At 55.9% G+C, this 20,526-nt stretch overlaps 1 protein-coding gene across 1 annotated transcript in view; it reads left to right on the top strand.

Moving 5' to 3' along the window:
* Nucleotides 1-20,526, top strand: part of LOC149852907 (BOLA class I histocompatibility antigen, alpha chain BL3-7-like) — a 622,447-nt gene that overhangs the window by 313,037 nt on the left and 288,884 nt on the right. The window lies entirely within an intron of this gene.

Raw genomic sequence — 20,526 nt, 5'->3', positions numbered from 1 at the left:
CCACAGCCGTCAGGAACCCCAACAGAAGCCCCCCGGCCAGGGGGTGGGGTAGGGTGGGCTTAGTGGGAAGCACGGGGGCAGGAGGAGGGACCACCAGTCCTACACAGAGACCCGGGCTTGGGTCAGGGCTGGGGCCAGGTTTAGGGCGAGGGTGAAAGCTATGGTTAAGGTGAGAATTAGGACCCGGGTTAGGATTAGAACTCGGATTTAAATTCAGGCTAGGGCTAAGATTCGGGTTTGGTTTGGGGGTAGGTTTAGGGTGAGGGGTAGGTTTCGGGTAAGGGGCACCATTAGAGTCAGGGTAGGCTTGGGGCGCTCGTTAGCGTTCGGATTCGGATTAGGGCTCTAGGCTTAGGGTTTGTGGTAGCCTTAGGATTTGGGTTAGCCTTAGCATTAGGGCTAGGCTTCGGGTTGGGGTTAGAGTTGAGGTTAGGACTAGGCTCAGGCAGAGGGACCTGCTCACCCCACAGGTTGCCTGTGAAAGCTCAGCCACCGTGCACCCTGCCCCAGCCCCGCTCGAGCCCCTTGCATCCCCCTGCCCCCACAGCTGCGGACCCAGGTCTGTGGTGGGACAAGGGTGGTTCACGCACACCTACCCGGGACCATGGTGCTGCGTCCTTGGGGGCAAGGGGAGAGGCAAAGGCCTGTGCACAGATGGGGGCAGGAGACGGGGGGCTCCTGCCTTCTCCAGACTGGAGAGTGAGCTGTGGTTGCAGGGGGTGGAAACCAAGGCATGGGGCAGCCCGAGGCCATGGTCCCATCCCTTCCACCGGTGAGGTGTGCACACAGCCGCTGGCACCGTGAGTCTGCCCGCCCACCCATGCCTGCCCTCTGACCCCCAGGACCCCCGCCCGTACATTCACACCATGCTGGGGCCTTCCCGCCCGGGTAGCGCTGGGCCCGGCGCTCACTTTCCCCCACACTCGCTCGCTGTCCCAGAAGCAGAGCCTGGAAGACCCCGGGACTCCTGGGGCCGGGGCTTTCCCGCAGGCGCCGCAGCGGGGAAGGGAGATGCCGGGGCTGGGCTGGGAAGAGCTGGTCGGAGCCCAGGGCTGGAGGCGGTGATTCCCCGAGCCCCGGCAGGCAGATCCACGGCGGGCTCTGCCCCAGGCTCAGGCCTTGGGGCCACGGCAGCCCCGTGGGAGAGTCACCCTGTCCGGAGCCCACTGGTCCACCCCAGGCAGCAGAGGAGACCCGGCCCAAACTGGCCCACGGTGGGGGGAGGCAGGACCACCTCGCGTTGGCAGGGGAAATCCCATGACCCAGCTGATGCAATTAAAATGGCGCTGTGTAGTGGAGGGCGGCACCCTTGCCTGCTTGCGGACACGACTCTCTGTGACAGCCTCGTATTTGGGCACGTGCATGTGGGCACAAATGACACGGCTCGGAGCAATCCCACCCGGGTCATGAGAGACTACAGGGCTCTGGGAGCAGGGCTTAGGGGGCTGGGGGCGCAGGTGGTGTTTTCCTCACTCCCGGTCGTGGGTCACGGGCTGAGGAGGGACAGACAGGTCAAGGGAGTCAACCAAAGACTGCGGCGCTGGTGTCACCGGGAAGGCTTTGGCTTCCACGACCACAGCCCGCTCTTTGGCGAGAGAGGCAGCGAGCTGCTGGGAAGAGATGGCCTCCACCTCTTCCCGCTGGGGAGGAGGCTCTTCTCAGCCAGACGGGCTGACCTGCTCCACCGGGCTTTAACCTGAGCCCGCCAGGGGACGGGGGAGCTACCGCCAATGCAACCCACTGGGCAGTTTCTGTAAGCCCAGCTGGCTAAGGCACTCAAAGGGAGCCCACCCCGACCCCAGCCCCAGAGCGATGTGTAGGGAAGGCAAGGGCCCCCAAGGGGACACTTCCGTGCCTGTACAGCAGTGCCAGGAGCCTGGCGAACAAACAGGTCCTCCTGCTAAACCAAAAGGATTACGATCTCATTGGGATAACGGAGACCTGGTGAGACTCCACCATGACAGGGCCACAGGCATAGACGGCTATACCCTGCACAGGAGAGATCGTGTGGGCAAAAGCGGCGGGGGAAGCTCTCTATGTCAGGGAAAGCCACGTGTCCCTGCAAGCTGACATTGGCACCCGGGGAGTGGGCACGATTGGAGACTCTCTTGGTCAAAATCCGTGGCAAACAAGGCACAGGGGACGCAATGGTGGGGGTCTACTACAGACCTCCCAGCCAAGATCAAGACCTTGACCAGGAGTTCCCCAGGGAATTGGCTGAGGCCGCACGCCTGGGAAAAAGCCAACCTGCTCAACAAGTATTTTGCATTGGATTTCACCAGCCCCAAGGGACGGCCCTGCCCAATACAGTGTGGGATGGCCAGGGTGAGGGAGAACTATTACCCACATCAATGCTGACCTTGTGAAGGAGCATCCTGAAAGGCTGGACACCTTCAAGTCAGCTGGCCCTGACAGCTTACACCGCAGGGTACTCAGGGAGCTGGCGAGCATCATAGCTCGGCCCCTGGCACGGGTCTTCAAGAGCTCCTGGCGCTCTGGCGAGGTGCCCAAGGACTGGAAGAAGGCCGATGTGGTGCCGATCTTCCAGAAATGGAGGAAAGTAGAACTGGGGAACTACAGGCCCATCAGCCTGACCTCCATCCCTGGGAAGATCTTGGGGAAAATCATCAAAAAGACCATTCTTGACAAACTGGCTGAAGGCAACTTCTTGACGGATGGCCAGCACAGGTCTGTTTTGGGTAGGTCTTGCCTGACCAATCTCATTTCCTTCTATGGCCAGGTGACCTGTCACCAGGACAATGGAGAAGAGATTGACATCATGTACCTTGACTTTAAAAAAGCTTTCACTTTTGTATCCCACAATCGTCTTATAGAAAAACTGGCTAACTGCAGCCTCAGCCACATCACAGTCCACTGGCTGGGGAACTGGCTTCAAACTCAAACCCAGAGGGTGGTTGATGGCAGTCACTCATCATGGTGCACTGTCACCAGTGGGGTCCCCCAAGGCTCTGTCCTTGGGCCAACACTATTCACCATCTTCATTAATGATGTGGACATAGGTGTCAGGAGTGGACTGGCCAGTTTTGCTGATGACACCAAAATTTGGGGTAAAACATCCACACCCAAGAACAGGATGGTGATCCAGGCCAAGCCTGACAGGCTTGGAAAATGGGTGGATGAAAACCTGATGGCCTTCAACTCCAAAAAATGCAAGATACTCCACCTTGAGAAGAAAAACCCACAGCATACGTATAGGCTCAGCAGCATGGCTGAAAGGGACTGGGGGTCATGATTACCCACAAGATGAATATGAACCACCGATGTGATTTTGCAGCCAGCAAAATGAGAAAAGCTCTGGCTTGCATCCATACATGCTTCTCTAGCAAATCCCAGGATGTCATTCTCCCGCTGTACTAAACTTTGGTGAGGCCGCAGCTGGAGTACCGCATCCAATTCTGGGCTCCACAATTTAAAAAGGATATGGAGAAGCTTGAGAGTTTGCAGAGGAGAGCCACGTGCATGATCAGAGGGCAGAAAAACAGACCTTATGGTGAGAGGCATGGGACAGGACACAAACTGGCTGACAAAGGGTCCTCCTACCCCCCGCTACCACTGCCATTGGTCTCCTGCTCCCCAGCCAACCTGGCATGGAGATGGACCACCATGGACAGGCCACAGGGCTATGGATGGAAAGCAGGGCCTCCACCCCTTCCCCCAGCCTCCGTGAGTGGGCCCCCATGCCCACCAACTCCCCGGTGTCCCCACGGGCCCCGAGGCACTGCTCTGTGCTCCACAGACTCCAGTGTTGGGGGGCGGGAAGCATCCAGAGGGGCCCCTGGTGTGAAGAAAACCCTCCACCCAGCCTAGTGGGGCAGGTGGGTCCGTGGTTATGCTGGATCCAGAGTTCAGCTCCCAGTCCCTGTAAGCCAGGCTGCGGGGGAGGACAAAGCAGCTGGATGCACGGCCTCTCTGCCTGTCAGAAGGGATGTGGGGACATAAGGGATCCCAAACCACCAAGCCCTCGCCGCAGGGGTGAGCTCTGCCCAGCCCAGGGCTCCCCCTGCCCCAAGAGGGCCCTGCGGTTTCCCACAGCCCAGGCAGCACCGCTCTCCAGACAACCCCCGCCATTGCTGTAGCTCCTTTCCCTTGCGTCCACCTCCAGGGCAGCAGACACCCCAGGCACAGACAGCCCCATGCAAATACAGCTGCCTCTGTAGTGGAGTGTGACTGCTCATTGCACCCAGCAGAAAGTCCCACGAGTTTGAAAAGGTCACGGGAGGCCCCCCACTCAGTGCTCAGCTCTGTGGGACGGCCCCTGGGATTCATGCCTGTAAACTCATATTTTCCCCCCAGATGCCCACACAAGACCCTGCCCACTTACCCCGGGGGAAGGGCTTGTGCCTGGCTCACACAAGGCAGGGCAAATCTGCCCCTGGATCACATAATCCATGACACAGGTGTGTTCACAGGCAGGGGTGTACTTGGTAGCCCTGTTGGGCTGAGACAAAAAGACATCCCAACAACTAGGACGCTTGGTTCCAAAATGCTGCCTTTTATTAGACCAACTGGAAAATGGCAGGACAATTGTCCTTTTCTGCAGGCTTTCAGGATCAAAGTCCCTGCATGAGAGGACACGTCTCTGGGCATTTCCCAGCTGGTCTAATAAAAGTTGCCATTCTGAAACTAAGAGCTCTTGTGTTTTGTATGTCTTCACAGCCAGGGGCTTTCCCCGTCCAGTCCCACAGGAGCAGTGCCCGGCCCAGCAGCTCCCTCTTCAGTCCATGGGAGGAACCATATATTATATTTCATGTGATTTCTCGGAAAAGGAGCAGCTCCTGTTTTCGGTTTCTAAAACACGTGATCACCAGTGACAGCCGGTCACCTGGGAGCAGCTCCCGAGAGCCCTGGAGCCAGAGCTGAAGTAAATGTGCAATTTGGTTCAAAAGACCAAGGGAGACTTCACCTTGGCCCCACGTCTTCTGCTCTAGGACCCCACCAGCACCTGAAGCAAGGGCTTGGTTGCCGTAAAGAGCTAAGAATAAAACATTATCCTTCTACTACTACGATAGATAGAGAACAAACAGCAGATGCAAACTTCACAAAATATTTCTAAAAATACGTCACAACAGATATACACACACCCTATCTATTGCTCCTCAGGGGTGAGGAGGCAGGGTAGATATACACCCTTATAACTTGACTAAGTAAGGGATGTATACAGAGCACAGGTTTTCCTGAACATAAGTTCACTTATCCAGAGGCTGTGAAAGGCCAGCGCAGGGCAGAGTGAAAAGCAGAGGGAGGAATAAGTTGCAAACCAGCTTCTCCTTCCCCAAGACCCCTCTCATTCTGGGTCCATAAAAGGGGACAGAACAAGAAGACTCATATGTACCTCTTCCCCCTCTCTCTTCCAGAAAGACAATAATTTTTGGTACTTTGAGTTTTAACCATTATAAACTTGACTCGAGCTGGGAGCCGAGACTCTCTCTGCCTCCACCTGGGCCCACGCTAGGCCCACTGGGGCCGGGGTCACAGCTATCTAGTGGCAGAGCAGAGCGAAAAGCGTCAGCCTGTGTCGTCCCGAGAAATCAAGTGTGGTTCCTCTTTCCAGGCTTGGCAGGCTTGGAAAATGGGTGGATGAAAACCCGATGGCCTTCAACTCCAAAAAATGCAAGATACTCCAGCTTGGGAAGAAAAACCCACAGCATACCTATAAGCTCAGCAGTGCTATGCTTGCTAGCACCATGGCTGAAAGGGACTGGGGGTCATGATTACCCACAAGATGAATATGAACCACCGATGTGATTTTGTAGCCAGCAAAATGAGAAAAGCTCTGGCTTGCATCCATACATGCTTCTCTAGCAAACCCCAAGATGTCATTCTCCCGCTGTACTCGACCTTAGTGAGGCCACACCTGGAGTACTGCATCCAGTTCTGGGCTCCACAATTTAAAAAGGATGTGGAGAAGCTTGAGAGTTTGCAGAGGAGAGCCACGTGCATGATCAGAGGGCAGAAAAACAGACCTTATGGTGAGAGGCCGAGAGCCATGGGACTCTTCAGCCTGCGAAAGCACAGGCGCAGGGGGACCTGGTGGATGCCTATAAGGATATAAGGGGTACATCAGGATCTAGGGGAACGTCTGTTCACCAGAGTGCCCCAAGGGATGACCAGGTCAAACGGGCACAAACTTCTCCAAGACCGATTCACGCTGGACACAAGGAAGAACTTCTTGACAGTCCGAGCCCCCTTGACCCGGAGCAGACTGCCGCCGGAGGTGGTGCAAGCACCTACTCTGGGCTCCTTTAAGAGTCAATTGGACGTGTATCTTGCTGGGATCCTGTGACCCCAGCTGACCTCCTGTCCCTGGGGCGGGGGCCGGACTCGATGGTCTCCCGAGGTCCCTTCCAGCCCTAATGTCTATGAAATCTGGGAATATTTAGCTTCCCCCTGGCCAGCTTCCAGTGGGAGGATCTCAGCTACACGCTGACATAATGAAAATGGGAGACTCCTCCCTAGCTTGCTCCTGTAGCCCTATGGCCGAGGGCAAGCGAAACTCAGGGGCATCCGAACCCCAAGCCTCCAGGACTGGCCCTGTAGGATGCCCGCCAAAGGATTTGGAAGTAGCCGAAGCCCCAGGCTGGGGCAGAGGATACTTGCTGATAGCAGGGGCACATATGGTTCCTGGATGATTCAAAGGGATTTGGAACTGATTCGGCTGATTTGACTTGGGACACGAAAAATTTTCCAAAACAAAATGTGCTGCCTTGGGGGATGGGCACGAGAGACGTGGGCACGGGAGAGGGAAAGGAGAGGTTAGCTCCAGGAGGGCAGTACACCCCGCCACCTCCCTCACGTGCAGCACCCCCAACATGCACACACGGATGTACCCAGTGGGACCCCAGGCCTGGGACCCGCCGGCGCTGGCACTGGAGGCCACTTTCTGCCCTGGGGCCGGCATTGGACAGGACACAAACTGGCTGACAAAGGGCCCCCCTACCCCCCCACTACCACTGCCATTGGTCTCCTGCTCCCCAGCCAGCCTGGCATGGAGATGGACCACCATGGACAGGCCACAGGGCTATGGATGGAAAGCAGGGCCTCCACCCCTTCCCCCAGCCTCCGTGAGTGGGCCCCGTGCCCGCCAACTCCCCGGCGTCCCCACGGGCCCCGAGGCACTGCTCTGTGCTCCACAGACTCTGCTGTTGGGGGGCGGGATGCATCCAGAGGGGCCCCCGGTGTGAAGAAAACCCTCCACCCGGTCTAGTGGGGCAGGTGGGTCCGTGGTTATGCTGGATCCAGAGTTCAGCTCCCAGTCCCTGCAAGCCAGGCTGGGGGGGGAGGATAAAGCACCTGGATGCACGGCCTCTCTGCCTGTCCAGGACCAAGCTGGGGGGCATCACAAGGTGGCCCCAGGTCGCAGCCCCACAGAGAGCCTCAGGGTCCATCAGGAAAACACAGGGAAGGCAAGGGAGGCCCTGACAGCAGAAGGGATGTGGGGGCATAAGGGATCCCAAACCACCAAGCCCTCGCCGCAGGGGTGAGCTCTGCCCAGCCCAGGGCTCCCCCTGCCCCAAGAGGGCCCTGCGGTTCCCACAGCCCAGGCAGCACCGCTCTCCAGACAACCCCCGCCATCGCTGTAGCTCCTTTCCCTTGCGTCCACCTCCAGGGCAGCAGACACCCCAGGCACAGACAGCCCCATGCAAATACAGCTGCCTCTGTAGTGGAGTGTGACTGCTCATTGCACCCAGCAGAAAGTCCCACGAGTTTGAAAAGGTCACGGGAGGCCCCCCACTCAGTGCTCAGCTCTGTGGGACGGCCCCTGGGATTCATGCCTGTAAACTTATATTTTCCCCCCGGTTGCCCACACAAGACCCTGCCCACTTACCCCGGGGGAAGGGCTCGTGCCTGGCTCACACAAGGCAGGGCAAATCTGCCCCTGGATCACATAATCCATGACACAGGTGTGTTCACGGGCAGGGGTGTACTTGGTAGCCCTGTTGGGCTGAGACAAAAAGACATCCCAACAACTAGGACGCTTGGTTCCAAAATGCTACCTTTTATTAGACCAACTGGAAAATGGCAGGACAATTGTCCTTTTCTGCAGGCTTTCAGGATCAAAGTCCCTGCATGAGAGGACACGTCTCTGGGCATTTCCCAGCTGGTCTAATAAAAGTTGCCATTCTGAAACCAACAGCTCTAGTGTTTTGAATGTCTTCACAGCCAGGGGCTTTCCCTGTCGAGTCACACAGGAGCAGTGCCCGGCCCAGCAGCTCCCTCTTCAGTCCATGGGAGGAACCATATATTATATTTCATGTGATTTCTTGGAAAAGGAGCAGCTCCTGTTTCCGGTTTCTAAAACACGTCGTCACCAGTGACAGCCGGTCACCTGGGAGCAGCTCCCGAGAGCCCTGGAGCCAGAGCTGAAGTAAATGTGCAATTTGGTTCAAAAGACCAAGGGAGACTTCACCTTGGCCCCACGTCTTCTGCTCTAGGACCCCACCAGCACCTGAAGCAAGGGCTTGGTTGCCGTAAAGAGCTAAGAATAAAACATTATCCTTCTACTACTACGATAGATAGAGAACAAACAGCAGATGCAAACTTCACAAAATATTTCTAAAAATAAGTCACAACAGATATACACACACCCTATCTATTGCTCCTCAGGGGTGAGGAGGCAGGATATATATACACCCTTATAACTTGACTAAGTAAGGGACGTATACAGAGCACAGGTTTTCCTGAACATAAGTTCACTTATCCAGAGGCTGTGAAAGGCCAGCGCAGGGCAGAGTGAAAAGCAGAGGGAGGAATAAGTTGCAAACCAGCTTCTCCTTCCCCAAGACCCCTCTCATTCTGGGTCCATAAAAGGGGACAGAACAAGAAGACTCATTTGTACCTCTTCCCCCTCTCTCTTCCAGAAAGACAATAATTTTTGGTACTTTGAGTTTTAACATTATAAACTTGACTCGAGCTGGGAGCCGAGACTCTCTCTGCCTCCACCTGAGCCCACGCTAGGCCCACTGGGGCCGGGGTCACAGCTACCTAGTGGCAGAGCAGAGCGAAAAGCGTCAGCCTGTGTCGTCCCCAGAAATCAAGTGTGGTTCCTCTTTCCAGGCTTGGCAGGCTTGGAAAATGGGTGGATGAAAACCTGATGGCCTTCAACTCCAAAAAATGCAAGATACTCCAGCTTGGGAAGAAAAACCCACAGCATACGTATAGGCTCAGCAGTGCTATGCTTGCTAGCACCATGGCTGAAAGGGACTGGGGGTCATGATTACCCACAAGATGAATATGAACCACCGATGTGATTTTGTAGCCAGCAAAATGAGAAAAGCTCTGGCTTGCATCCATACATGCTTCTCTAGCAAACCCCAAGATGTCATTCTCCCGCTGTACTCGACCTTAGTGAGGCCACACCTGGAGTACTGCATCCAATTCTGGGCTCCACAATTTAAAAAGGATGTGGAGAAGCTTGAGAGTTTGCAGAGGAGAGCCACGTGCATGATCAGAGGGCAGAAAAACAGACCTTATGGTGAGAGGCCGAGAGCCATGGGACTCTTCAGCCTGCGAAAGCACAGGCGCAGGGGGACCTGGTGGATGCCTATAAGGATATAAGGGGTACACCAGGATCTAGGGGAACGTCTGTTCACCAGAGCGCCCCAAGGGATGACCAGGTCAAACGGGCACAAACTTCTCCAAGACCGATTCAGGCTGGACACAAGGAAGAACTTCTTGACAGTCCGAGCCCCCTTGACCCGGAGCAGACTGCCGCCGGAGGTGGTGCAAGCACCTACTCTGGGCTCCTTTAAGAGTCAATTGGACGTGTATCTTGCTGGGATCCTGTGACCCCAGCTGACCTCCTGTCCCTGGGGCGGGGGCCGGACTCGATGGTCTCCCGAGGTCCCTTCCAGCCCTAATGTCTATGAAATCTGGGAATATTTAGCTTCCCCCTGGCCAGCTTCCAGTGGGAGGATCTCGGCTACACGCTGACATAATGAAAATGGGAGACTCCTCCCTAGCTTGCTCCTGTAGCCCTATGGCCGAGGGCAAGCGAAACTCAGGGGCATCCGAACCCCAAGCCTCCAGGACTGGCCCTGTAGGATGCCCGCCAAAGGATTTGCAAGTAGCCGAAGCCCCAGGCTGGGGCAGAGGATACTTGCTGGTAGCAGGGGCACATATGGTTCCTGGATGATTCAAAGGGATTTGGAACTGATTCGGCTGATTTGACTTGGGACACGAAAAATTTTCCAAAACAAAATGTGCTGCCTTGGGGGATGGGCACGAGAGACGTGGGCACGGGAGAGGGAAAGGAGAGGTTAGCTCCAGGAGGGCAGTACACCCCGCCACCTCCCTCACGTGCAGCACCCCCAACATGCACACACGGATGTACCCAGTGGGACCCCAGGCCTGGGACCCGCCGGCGCTGGCACTGGAGGCCACTTTCTGCCCTGGGGCCGGCATTGGACAGGACACAAACTGGCTGACAAAGGGCCCCCCTACCCCCCCACTACCACTGCCATTGGTCTCCTGCTCCCCAGCCAGCCTGGCATGGAGATGGACCACCATGGACAGGCCACAGGGCTATGGATGGAAAGCAGGGCCTCCACCCCTTCCCCCAGCCTCCGTGAGTGGGCCCCGTGCCCGCCAACTCCCCGGCGTCCCCACGGGCCCCGAGGCACTGCTCTGTGCTCCACAGACTCCGCTGTTGGGGGGTGGGAAGCATCCAGAGGGGCCCCCGGTGTGAAGAAAACCCTCCACCCAGCCTAGTGGGGCAGGTGGGTCCGTGGTTATGCTGGATCCAGAGTTCAGCTCCCAGTCCCTGCAAGCCAGGCTGGGGGGGGAGGACAAAGCAGCTGGATGCACGGCCTCTCTGCCTGTCCAGGACCAAGCTGGGGGGCATCACAAGGTGGCCCCAGGTCGCAGCCCCACAGAGAGCCCCAGGGTCCATCAGGAAAACACAGGGAAGGCAAGGGAGGCCCTGACAGCAGAAGGGATGTGGGAACATAAGGGATCCCAAACCACCAAGCCCTCGCCGCAGGGGTGAGCTCTGCCCAGCCCAGGGCTCCCCCTGCCCCAAGAGGGCCCTGCGGTTCCCACAGCCCAGGCAGCACCGCTCTCCAGACAACCCCCGCCATCGCTGTAGCTCCTTTCCCTTGCGTCCACCTCCAGGGCAGCAGACACCCCAGGCACAGACAGCCCCATGCAAATACAGCTGCCTCTGTAGTGGAGTGTGACTGCTCATTGCACCCAGCAGAAAGTCCCACGAGTTTGAAAAGGTCACGGGAGGCCCCCCACTCAGTGCTCAGCTCTGTGGGACGGCCCCTGGGATTCATGCCTGTAAACTCATATTTTCCCCCCAGATGCCCACACAAGACCCTGCCCACTTACCCCGGGGGAAGGGCTTGTGCCTGGCTCACACAAGGCAGGGCAAATCTGCCCCTGGATCACATAATCCATGACACAGGTGTGTTCACAGGCAGGGGTGTACTTGGTAGCCCTGTTGGGCTGAGACAAAAAGACATCCCAACAAGTAGGACGCTTGGTTCCAAAATGCTACCTTTTATTAGACCAACTGGAAAATGGCAGGACAATTGTCCTTTTCTGCAAGCTTTCAGGATCATAGTCCCTGCATGAGAGGACACGTCTCTGGGCATTTCCCAGCTGGTCTAATAAAAGTTTCCATTCTGAAACTAAGAGCTCTTGTGTTTTGTATGTCTTCACAGCCAGGGGCTTTCCCGGTCCAGTCCCACAGGAGCAGTGCCCAGCCCAGCAGCTCCCTCTTCAGTCCATGGGAGGAACCATATATTATATTTCAGTGATTTCTCGGAAAAGGAGCAGCTCCTGTTTTCGGTTTCTAAAACACGTGATCACCAGTGACAGCCGGTCACCTGGGAGCAGCTCCCGAGAGCCCTGGAGCCAGAGCTGAAGTAAATGTGCAATTTGGTTCAAAAGACCATGGGAGACTTCACCTTGGCCCCACGTCTTCTGCTCTAGGACCCCACCAGCACCTGAAGCAAGGGCTTGGTTGCCGTAAAGAGCTAAGAATAAAACATTATCCTTCTACTACTACGATAGATAGAGAACAAACAGCAGATGCAAACTTCACAAAATATTTCTAAAAATAAGTCACAACAGATATACACACACCCTATCTATTGCTCCTCAGGGGTGAGGAGGCAGGATAGATATACACCTTTATAACTTGACTAAGTAAGGGATGTATACAGAGCACAGGTTTTCCTGAACATAAGTTCACTTATCCAGAGGCTGTGAAAGGCCAGCGCAGGGCAGAGTGAAAAGCAGAGGGAGGAATAAGTTGCAAACCAGCTTCTCCTTCCCCAAGACCCCTCTCATTCTGGGTCCATAAAAGGGGACAGAACAAGAAGACTCATTTGTACCTCTTCCCCCTCTCTCTTCCAGAAAGACAATAATTTTTGGTACTTTGAGTTTTAACATTATAAACTTGACTCGAGCTGGGAGCCGAGACTCTCTCTGCCTCCACCTGGGCCCACGCTAGGCCCACTGGGGCCGGGGTCACAGCTATCTAGTGGCAGAGCAGAGCGAAAAGCGTCAGCCTGTGTCGTCCCCAGAAATCAAGTGTGGTTCCTCTTTTCCAGAGCAAAGCCATCCCCTGCTCACATGCCCTGGTTGAAGATGCCCAGACCCAGCTAATCCTAACCAGCTAATCTATGACCAGGTCACAAAATTCCTTTAGATGCAGGGGTAGCAGTGGACGTAGTCTTTCTGGACTTTCAGAAGGCCTTCGACACTGACTCTCACCCCGTTCTCATTAAAAAACTAGGAGACTGTGGCGTCAACACCTACACAATCAGATGTGTCACCAACTGGCCGGAGGGCCGCACCCAGATCAGTGGTGAACGGGTCATTTTCGACCGGAAGGGATGTGGGCAGTGGGGTCCCCCAGGGCTCGCTCCTCAGGCCCGCAGTGTTCAACTTCTTCATCAGCGGCTTGGACAAGGGGGTAAGTAGCATCCTGTTCAAATTTGCTGGAGACGCTAAGATGAGCGGGGTGTGGGCACACTGGGAGGGAAAAATAGGCTCTAATCAGATGAGCTTACAGGGGTGGGTGGACGAGAATATGATGGGATTCAACACTGATGGGATTCAAGTGCAAGGCTCTGCACCTGGGGAGGAAGACGCAGCACCACACCTACAGGCTGGGGAACTCCCCTCTTGTCAGCACGGAGGCAGAAAAGGATCTGGGGGTCATCACTGAAGCCAAGATGAACATGGGCCGGCAGTGTGGGGACGTGGTCAGGAAGGCCGACCACACCTTGTCCTGCATCCACAGATGCATCTCGAGCAGGTCCAAGGAGGTGATCCTCCCCCTTGATGTGGCACTGGTCAGGCCGCAGCGGGAGTCCTGCATCCAGTTCTGGGCGCCGCTTTTCAAGGCATATGTGGACAGCGTGGAGAGGGTCCAGAGGAGGCCACTCGCTTGATCAGGGGACAACAGGGCAGGCCCTATGAGGACAGGCTGCGGGACCTGAACCTGTCCAGCCTCCACAAGAGAAGGCTGAGGGGGATCTAGTGCTCTGTTACAAACTAGTCCGAGGGGACCAGCAGGCATTGGGGGGAGTCCCTGTTGCCCCGAGCACTGCCAGGAGTGACCAGGAATAACGGTCACAAGCTGGCAGAGGGGAGATTCAGACTAGACATGAGGAGGCGCTACTTCACGGTCAGGGGGGCTAGGGTCTGGGACCAACTTCCAAGAGAAGTGGTGTTGGCTCCTACCCTGGGGGTCTTTAAGAGGAGGCTGGATGTACACCTTGCTGGGGTCGTTTGACCCCAGTGCTCTTTCCTGCCCAGTGCAGGGCATCGGACTCGATGACCTGAGCAACTACTGACCCAAACCTGCACCATGCTTATAGGCTCGGCAGTGCTACGCTGGCTAGCACTATGGAAGAAAGAGACTTGGGGGTCATGGTTAACCACAAGATGAACATGAGCCTTCAGTGTGATGCTGTGGCTAGTAAAGCAAGCAAAACGCTGGCTTGCATCCATAGATGCGTCTCAAGCAAATCCCGGGACGTCATTCTCCCCCTGTACTCAGCTTTGGTGAGGCCACAGCTGTAGTCCTGCATCCAGTTTTGGGCTCCACAATTCAAAAAGGATGTGGAGAAGCTGGAGAGAGTCCAGAGGAGAGCCACGCGCATGATCAGAGGTCAGGAAAACAGATCCCACGACGACAGGCGGAGAGCCATGGGGGTCTTTAGCCTGGAACAGCGCAGGCTCAGGGGTGATCTGATGGCCACCTATAAGTTTATCGGGGTGACCACCAGGATCTAGGGGAACATCCATTCACCAGAGCGCCCCAAGAGATGACGAGATCGAATGGTCACAAACTCCACTGCGACCGGTTCAGGCTGGACATCAGGAAGAAATTCTTCACTGTCCGAGCCCCCAAGGTCTGGAACAGGCTGCCATCGGGGGCGGTTCAAGCGCCCACTTTGAACACCTTCAAGACACATTTGGATGCTTATCTTGCTGGGATCCTATGGTCCCGGCTGACTTCCTGCCGCTGGGGCGGGGGGCTGGACTCGATGATCCTCTGGGGTCCCTTCCAGCCCTGATGTCTATGAATCCATGAATCTAGGAAACTATGACCTTCATGAATGAGGCTCAAGCTGTGTTTGAGATCAGCGAGAGGTCCCTGCATATGGTTAATATGGCTTCACCCTGTGTGAAGCGACTCCAGTTGATACTCAGGCTTACAGAACCGGTTCCTAACTGGAAGTAAAGGAGTTTAATCTCCCCCGCCCCAGAGTGCATTCAGGCTCCCTGTAGGTGCAGCCTGAAGGATCCAGCAGGATTAGATCAGGGCCTCCCTGTTACCCGGCGGAGGACGCAGGGACAGGGGTGTCCCGGCAGGAGGGCTAGGGGCACAACTAGTCACTCTGCAGAAAAGCACCAGGGCGGAGCCGAGCTACGTCCCCGGCTCTGCTGGAGTCACAGGTGTGAGCTGTCAGGCAGACGTGCGGGGCAGGGGATTGCCAGTGCCCTGACCGGAAGAGGCCAGGCTGGAGAGTGATAAGCAGACATCTGGGTTTTCCATTTACCAAGGAAAAACACAGATTTTCTCATGTGAAGGACAGAAACACAGATTTTCCTCTTTAAAGCAAAAAACTGTGGGCAACTGCAGCCTTCCCCTTACAGGCGGACAGCCTCGTAGCTGCAAGGAGCTGCTTGGGGTTGGGGGGGATGGGGGTGAGCAATGGGGGCGGCGTGTGTGTGCACAGGCATGTGGCTGGCATACAGCCAGGCAGGGCTGTGGGAGCAGCTCTGGCAGCTGGACGCAGATGAGTCTACAGGGACGGGGGTCGAAGGGTCTGGGTCTGGGGAGTTGTGGGGGAGGTCTGCACATGCACCTGCTGGCACTGGGGTGCAGGGGGGAGGGAGGGGGGAGAGGTGCTTGCCCCTCCAGTGGAGAAAGGGGCCGGGGGGCCCTTGGGGATGGATGGCAGGAAGCTGCCAGGTCGGTGGCGTTGGGGCCAGTGCCCATGCTTTGCGTTGCGGGGCGGCCAGGAGACTCTGCCCAGGAGGGGTCATGGCCAGGCCCCCTGGCATGGTGTGGGAGCCCAGCCCAGGGCAGGGGGTGCTGAAGGCATCCCTTCCTGCTGCACCCAGCCTGCACTGGGACCAGGCTTGCCCGGCTGCTGCCAGCACAAGTCTTCCAGGCAGGGCAGAAACAGCTGCCCCCCCCCCCCCCCACAACACAGCTGGGGTGGGAGGGCAGAGGGTTGGGAGTGAGGGACACCAGCAAGGCTGGGGGGGGCTGGGGGGGCTGTGGCTTGAGAGTGAGGGGCACTGGGGTGGGGGCCGGACGTAAGGGGCACTGGCAGGGACAGAGGGCTGCGGGTTGGGAGTAAGGGGCACCAGCAGGGCACCAGCATATCAGGGCTGCTCAGCACCACAAAGCCATGGCGGGGACAGCCACAGCTGGTCCTGTGTCCTCATGAGCGTTTCATTTTACTCATGGAAAAGCATGGATTTGGGGAGTTTTAATCAGAACATTTGGTGGGTTTTATAAGAAAATGTGCAATCTTTAAGCAGAGAAGACCAGGATCGCTGGAGATAAGCCGGGGCCTGAGCTGGAGCATTGTGTCTGACCCTGGAGGCTGCCGTGGGACTGCTGGCGAGGGGAGCCTGGCTGCGGGCAAGCGGGGAGATGCTGAAGCCTTCCCGGCAGAGGGGACAGGACAGCAGGCAGCCCTGCCTCTCGCTCTCGCCGCACAGCCCGCAGTGCCTGCACGTGCCGAGCGCCAGCGATGCATGCAGCGGCATAGGCTTGCTGGGGCGCTGATACCTTATTCATAAGTCATTGTAATGTCGGCACCGCACCATGCAAGCTGAATAGCATTCTTTTAAATTCATATCAACCCCATGGCGTGCCCAGTGCTGGTTTTTGTGGTCCTCGTGAGCCACAGGAATCCTCCAGTCCCCCTCAGTCATATCCAGCGTGGATGCACACAGCACTTCCCCAGCATCCCTTCGATTCACGGCGTAGGGAAGGCATCATATTTCACAGCTGAGCTGATCTTCTGGAGTCGATGCACAAGAGAAGCGACCCGTCAGTTTGGGGCACTACCACCAGCTTGCTTCTCCACCGGCTTCTTGACTCCATTCTTATTCCTCTCCACAGCATCTGCTCAATTTTGGCTTTAATGGGTTCATGTAACTTCTGGGATATTCTCCTCCACACCTCACACACCACACATCCGTGAGGTGTTTCTACCCAGCGTACCACACCCTTAGCCTGACCCGGGTCAGATCTAGGTATGGGATCAGCAGCAGCCCTGCCTGAACCACAGCTTCAGGAGGTTTACATGGTAAATCTGCTCCTCATGCCACCACCCAGGGAGCAGCACTACACAGCCCACTGCCCAAACTTACTGGATCACTTTGTAGGGCACTTGAAACCTGGCAAGGAGGCAGCAACCTTGGTCTGGCAGCATTGCTAATATCTGGTCTCTGGCTTGAAACTTCCTACCTCTTGTCTTTTTATTACACAGGTGACCCACACCATACACCGAGTGCTGTATGCATCCAATGGCGAAATCCGTGAATAAGGCACTGCGCGCACGAACGCAGTCTGCATTCATGAAGGCGGTGCCCCCGGCTGCTGGGGTTGGGGCTGGGGCTGGGGCTGGGGCTGGGGCACGGCTCCAGCGATGAGTGGTGGTGGGAGCCCAGTGGCAGCAAGCGTGGAGCTCCCGAGGAGATCCTGTAAGTGTATAAAGTGTATTGAAAAAGCAGGTTCAGCATTCGCAGTATTTGAAACTGAGAATAGCAAGGGTTTCCTGCAGTTGGCTTTCTGGCACTGATGTGCTTCCCCTAGGTTGACACCCACCATCCGCTGAGCTGCTGCTAGCCTCTGTCAAAGGTTTATCACATACTGTGGTATATTCATTGCCTGGGATACCCGGCCCTCTCAGCCTTCTTTCATGAAACCCAAGAGACGTTGGGGTTGATGCCGGTAGAGCAGCTTGAAAGGGGAAAAGGGAGATCTGGGGTGCCTCTCATATAGCAAACACCAGTGCGGGAATCAGCTGGTGCTGCTTCTTAGGTTCCCCAGCTATGAATTTCTGCAGTAGTCCCTTTACAGTGTGATTGAAGTGTCCCATGAGGCCCTCCAGACCAATGCCCTTTGCTACCACTTTGGTATTAGCAGTTGGGCACCTCCTTGTCCTCAGTCTTTCCACCATCTGCCTGGTATAACAAATCCTCTCTCATCTCAAAATGGGGCCATGTTCTCATCAGTTCGTGGCATAGGATCTCCTCATTACACTTGGCTAACCCCTCTTGGTAAACAGGTCAGAAACCTTCTTCATCTGTCTGCTCACCCTGGAACTGCCCCGATCCTGCCGGTCACTCATGCCCGATGCTCTTCTCAGCTCTTCCGCTTCCTTCTCAGACCTGAGGAAGGCCAAACTTGTTCATCCAACATCTCCCCCAACTATACCATTTGTTAAATAAAAGATATTGCCAAAAAACTCCTTGCTTTAATCTACCTGCTGGAGAAGCAGAGGCTTAGCAGGAAAGGCTTCAGTGCACCAAAGTGTTGCCTCTTTTCTTACTATTGATCAACTACTGATGTCAAGTCATCTCAAAACTTAGGCTGTCTCTGCATGACCCATCTGTGCCCTCCTTTCTCCTACCCAGCTGCTGTCAGCTCCCAATTGTCTACGCTGATGGTGTGAGAGAGAAGAAGTGTTTGCTGTGTTATTCAACCACGCGGTACCCCTTTAGGATTGCCTGGGTTTTTCCTACTGTGCTGGAAGCAACTCCCCTGAGGTCCCAGCCCTCAAGGGGATCGGGCAGTTCACTGAACTCCCTGCTAGCAGCCCCTGACCATCACCCCACTGTCTTACCTGCCTGGGGCAGGGTTGTCGCTGCCCAAGGTAGGCTGTCGAAAGGAGGTTCACATGTCCAAGACCAAAAGGCTTTATGTTCCCCAGGGACCAGCTGGACTCACCCTAAAACCTTGGGTGACAGGGGCTTTACTGTGGCAAATCTGGCTCCAGCTGCAGGGCACAATCAAGGTAGGAGATGGGTTTCCAGGAGAGATCTGGGGAGCTTGGAGCCAGGGCTGAGGGTCTCTGGCCTCGCTGAGACTGCCCCGGCTCTGTCCAGACAGCGGGGTGCTTGGGCCTGAGCCCTGGCAGCCCTGCTCTCGTCGCAGAGCTCCCGCAGCGGCACAAGGCCAGAGGGCACCAGGGAAGCTGCCTCTCCCTGACACGGGGCGGCCGCTCTCTGCTCCTAGCCCTGCCCCTGCTCAAACATCCCGTGGCAGGTGAAGGACAAGCAGAGCAATCTGGGGGCGGGGGGTGCCTAGAGATGGCAGGGAGGAATGCTAAAAGGCAGACAAATACATGCAGGTGAGGAGGTGGGGGAGTACAGAAGAAAGCCCTGTTTAAATGACGTCTCCAATATCTCTGTGAAACGCCCTCAGCTCTTACCCCTTTCCTCTCCCCTGATCAAATATAGCCAGGGAAAAAATCCCAGCGTTTTCCCATCTCCTTGTGCCCTTCTGATGCCAGAGGCAAAGCCCAGCCCCTGGCTGGGAAGGTGGAGGGCCCAGGCGCACTTAATGCCTCTCGTTCTCCACCTCCCAGCTCACGGATATCAGCTGCGCTGAATCCACGCGTGGTTTGTTGTCCCTTGTTTGAAATGGGCCCGGGACCCTTCCCCAGGCTGCAGGCGCGTCTTCTCAGACACCGCATCAGCTTTATCTGAATGAATCCTGTGGCTCGGTTTCTTGTGGATTTTACATTTGTGGATTTTACATTCAGAGATGCCTGTCACCTACAGCTGGGCTGATACAAAAAAAAAAATCAAATAAAAATGTTGGTTTCAAATGCAGCCAGGAGTCATTTAAAAGTTCGTTTGCACTGGTCTTCTCCCCTTTAGTAGTCCCAAGCAAAAAAAAAAGTGGAGAGGAAAACCATGTGTGTGTGCGTGTGTGCGCGCGCGCGCATGTGTGTGTGCACGTGCGCATGTGTGTGTGCACGTGCGCGTGTTACAACAGCAGCCCTGGGGAGAAACATTTCATGGGACAAATGTTACTAAAATGCCCCTCCCACGCCAAACCCTGGAGGCCTGCCCCGCTTCCTAAGGGGCACGCACCGCCGTTCTCTCTCTCTTCACGGAGATACAACCCCATCAGACTTCCCCGCCTCTGTAGACTTCGTCTACGTCCCTGCACCTTCTTTCTCCGTCCAACAGGGAATCGGTGTCCCTCACGTTTGACTCACTTTTGCCCTAAATACTCGTAACTTGCCTGATGGCAGTACATTGGCCAGGTCTCAGTTTAGGAGATGTTTAGGCTCGAGACTCCACCCAGAAACCGGGACATATGAACACTACCAGGGTCCTGAGGAACAACTTCCCCACTCACAAGCTACATAAACAAAGTGAACGGCTTATTAAAATGCAAATGAAAGAGGGAAAAAAAATCAATCCTTGTCTAAGTCCCCTTTAAACTCCCCAGCTAGTGTAACCCCAAACAGCCAAAACCCAACACTCTCCCAGGAACAATCCCTGAATGTCCACGGACGGCCCCATTATATTTTAATGACTGTGACTATCAGACACCCTCGAATGTGAATTAAGCTCAGCTGTCAGCTATTGAACATATCAGATACTTCCCAGGCAAGCCTAGGGACAAGGAACATGTACCTGGGCTGGGCCGCGGTTCGGAGCGGTCGCTCCCCACTCCCTCCAGGCGGTTGCAGCTCAGCCTGGGGCGAGAGGGCTCCTTCCTCCCCAGAGACGCCCTGAGAGGGCGACTCTGGTCTGGAGCCTCCCTGGGCTCAGTCTCAGCCTCAAAGCTTTTCACGGCCCCGCAGGGCCCCTGCCTGCCTTCCAGCTGTCCCGAGCCTGCCCATGCACACCTAGCACGGCCAGCAAGCCCCTGCACAGGGTTACTGTAGGCAGGAACTCCCTCTAATTCTCCTCCTTGTTGGCCCTCATCAAGCAAATCTTCTTTCTGAATTTAGCTTCTGTTACGTACTGAGTTATGGTATACATTGCTCCTCTTCTGCC

Source organism: Crocodylus siamensis, chromosome 15 (assembly GCF_052110815.1).
Source record: "Crocodylus siamensis isolate JL-2025a chromosome 15, ASM5211081v1, whole genome shotgun sequence".
Lineage (NCBI taxonomy): Eukaryota > Metazoa > Chordata > Crocodylia > Crocodylidae > Crocodylus > Crocodylus siamensis.
This window is presented reverse-complemented; position numbering and strand designations above follow the sequence as displayed.